Below are 3,433 nucleotides of genomic sequence, written 5' to 3' on the forward strand. Positions count from 1 at the left end.
TGCTTTTTAAAAGAATCCACAGAGCAACTAAGGTGTGTTGCTTATGAAATCCATGAAGTGCTACAGAGAAAATTACATTTTATTTATGTAATTAACACATTTTGAACTCTTAAAGAAATATAACAAAAGGAAAGACACCCAGCTGAACTAAAATGATCCAGCAAACAAAAACTGTTGTGAACCACCCTTATATCGCCTTTGTGCTTTTGGAGCCTTGACCTGACTTTTAAAAGATAATTGGAAAAAAGCACTATGCTGCTAAAAAAGGAAAAATAGATATTTGCGGGCCGTGGTCTGCAGCGCCGCTGCAGGGTAGGCGGACGCACCTGAGCGGCACCCACAATCATGCCTCGCCACCTTAAAGTCTGCTCTCTCTCTGCTGTTGTGTTGTCGGGCTGTGAGCTGAAAAGCTACAGCCGGCTGTATGCGTACAGCAACCGTGTGGAAAATGGTCAGTAAAGAGATGCTGAAAAGCGTGTTCGTGCAAACATCGTCAGGTCTGTCGTGATATGTTTACAATAAGACTTATGGTCCCGAACCTCTGCGCACAGCATCTGCAAATCAGGGCTTTCATCTTTATGTAGGACTTTAAGCTGTCATCTGTGAGGCGTGAGCGGTGTTTGTTTTAACATAGTTCATGGTGGAGCTGCTGACATAATGTGGATCCGAAGATCCATAACTGGCCTACCTGGGGTCGAAAGTCTCGATAAATGCACGGCGTTTTGGCAGGTATACCGGCTTCCGCGAGTGTGACGCTTATTTTGAGCGGTGAAAAAATAATATAATATAATTTTATTTTTATATTTCAAAATCACAATAATCTTCCAATTTAGAACTACAAGTTAAAAAAAGAACTAAACACAAATAAAATACACTTCAGCTAAATACTTCTAATTTATTTTCCCAAACCACCTGGAGCCGCAGTATAAGGACAAAAGAGCCACATGCGGCTCCAGAGCCGCAGGTTGCCGACCCCTGGCTTGGGCGAAGGCAAACTCAGAAACAGCGTTTACCCCCACCCGCTGAGTCAGGCCATCTAGGACACAAACAAACACAAAAAGAAAAAAAAAGTCAAATTAGAGCTTAAATATGAATAACCTCTTGTCTATTGTCTTCAGCAGGGAGAAAGCATCTAAACTACTAGGCTGATTAATATGAAAGTCACAAGGCAGAAATCAGCAAACTGCTGCCTCACTTTGATTCTCAAAGAGCCATTAGCTAAAAATCTCAAAGTTTATAAAGATAAAATGAATAAACTAAACTATTTGCAGTGAAATGCATTTCTATTCCTATGTGTTGGATCTGCCAACGATAGCCTGCTGTTGTCTATTCAAGCAGAACATACAGGAGAAGGCCATTTTTAAGAAGTTTAACCAAATTTGACAATTTATAAAGTTCAGGGCTACTAAAGTCCCACAATCTTTAAGAACTTACCATTGCTTTATTTGCCTCCGGTCATTGCAGTTCATCTCATCTATGTTGTTAAATGGCTAATCCAGAGGCAATACCCTAGCATGAACAGGGTCAGTGCTGCAGGATTAACGGAAGGCTCTGAACTTCTCACGGAAGTCCCTGGCTTCTCTGATCAGCTCTGTTATCATGATTATAGGTTTTTGGAAGGCTGCATCTATTGAAAAGAACAATAACACAAAAAATACTGGCTTGTGATAAACTGGATAAGCATTGTGATGAGAAAAAACAACTATATCCATAAGTGATGGCTTCACATTTTGCATTCAGGTTTAAGTAGTTCAATCTGTTAAAACTGTTTACTATTTAGCCTTTTACATATAAATAAAATCCTATTTAAAATGTCAAAGTACAACATTTTAGAACTTGCCTCAGACTCTCTGGAATCTAAAAAAGCAAAATACGATGATACTCAGCAGCATAAATTAGTGTTTTGAAGTTAAGATTACAATAAAATTATGATGCAGCTCATTGTTTCAAAGCATACCGTTGTTAGAGAAGGCACTGAATGCAGACTATTTGCTGGGGAGGTTGCATAGCTGTGTAGGTTGGGGAAAGGAGCCGGTAGATTTCCAGGGCATCATGATGGTTGCTAGTAGTGGGTTGGGGGGCAGACTGCAGAGTGGTGGAGCCTGTTTAGAAAAATGTTTAAAAAATTAAAGATTACATACAACTCGTTTGCAAAGGTTCCTGTTCTCTCTCTCTCTCTCTCTCTCTCTCTCTCTCTCTCTCTCTCTCTCTCTCTCTCTCTCTCTCTCACACACACACACACACACACACACACACACACAACATTACATTATTACCTGGTACTTTCACACATGGGTCCTGGGGAAACCTTTTATTTTGGAGGTTGCTCATCATCAGAGTCTGTAACTGGTTAAAATGGTTAAAAACTAACAATAATTTGAAGACATGAGTATCTTACTTGTTTATGGGTGGAAGGTAGGGGAGAGCGGGGTAAGTTGTCACACGGGTAAGTTGTCACACTGTTCATAACTCCAACACTAGAGGCTCTATCTCAAAAATGAAATAGCCACTTTGTGTGACTTCTTCTTCTATAGTCAACCTCCTGTTCACATGTGGTCAAGACTGCTCTAATCTGAGGTGAGCACATCTTTTTTATTTTTTTGACCTAAAAGGAAAAATAAATCACTTTAAATTTTCTTCAGTACAACTTTGTTAGGTATAGATGTTACAAATTATTATTTTACACAAAATAGAGGAGACATTAACGTGTCTTTTGATACTTCAGCTGATGTGCTATGTTGAGCTAACCCTGACATTTAGCCAAAATTAGCATAAATGTCAGTTTGGGGCAAGTTGTCTCATTAACTTTGGGGCAAGTCGTCACATGTGACAACTTGCCCCAGTACAAATAAATGCTCCAAAAAATTGTGATATTGTAATTCATTTGTATTTGTAATAAGGTTTTCGAAGAAAGGAAGGAGAGGCAGGAATTAAGGAAGGAAGGAAGAAAGTAAGATGGTTCGAAATTATCAACGAAAGACAGAGCGTGGCAGAACACCACCTGACATTATGTTAAAGGCAGTCAGGCAGGTAAAGATGCAGAACAAATCAATCAGAAGTACAGCAAAGGATTTTGACATAAATTACCGTACTCTAACGTATTGTCAAAAGATTACCAGAGAAGAAATTGAAAGTCAGACAGCCATGCCAACAACAATGGTTGGTTATACAACGCCAAGGAAGATTGTTTCCCCTGATTTGGAAAAGCAGCTTGTTGAGTATATTACTAGGTCAGCTGACATTAATTTTGGTCTGTCACCAAGTGAGGTCAGAAAGCTTGCCTACCAGTTTGCTGTGGCACACGAACTGAAGTTTGTGCCTTTGTGGGCAGAAAAAGAAAAGGCCAGCAAAGAGTGGTTTACAGGCTTTTTAAAGCGGCATACAACATTGTCACTGAGAAAGCCAGAAGCAACTAGCCTTGCCAGGGCAAGTA

General features: G+C 39.7%; 1 long non-coding RNA gene across 2 annotated transcripts; it reads right to left on the bottom strand.

The window, feature by feature from the left end:
- Window positions 1–893: 893 nt before the first annotated feature.
- LOC146523810 (uncharacterized) lies at window positions 894–3,174 on the bottom strand. Of its 2 annotated transcripts, XR_014875875.1 has the most exons (3): window positions 2,277–3,171; window positions 1,435–2,102; window positions 894–1,036 (listed from the first exon to the last, which is right to left on the bottom strand). It is a non-coding gene; the product is annotated as an uncharacterized LOC146523810 (long non-coding RNA). The 2 variants fall into 2 exon arrangements; XR_014875874.1 differs by having other exon boundaries at window positions 1,435–3,174.
- Window positions 3,175–3,433: the final 259 nt, after the last annotated feature.

Source organism: Neolamprologus multifasciatus, chromosome 2 (assembly GCF_963576455.1).
Source record: "Neolamprologus multifasciatus chromosome 2, fNeoMul1.2, whole genome shotgun sequence".
NCBI lineage: Eukaryota > Metazoa > Chordata > Actinopteri > Cichliformes > Cichlidae > Neolamprologus > Neolamprologus multifasciatus.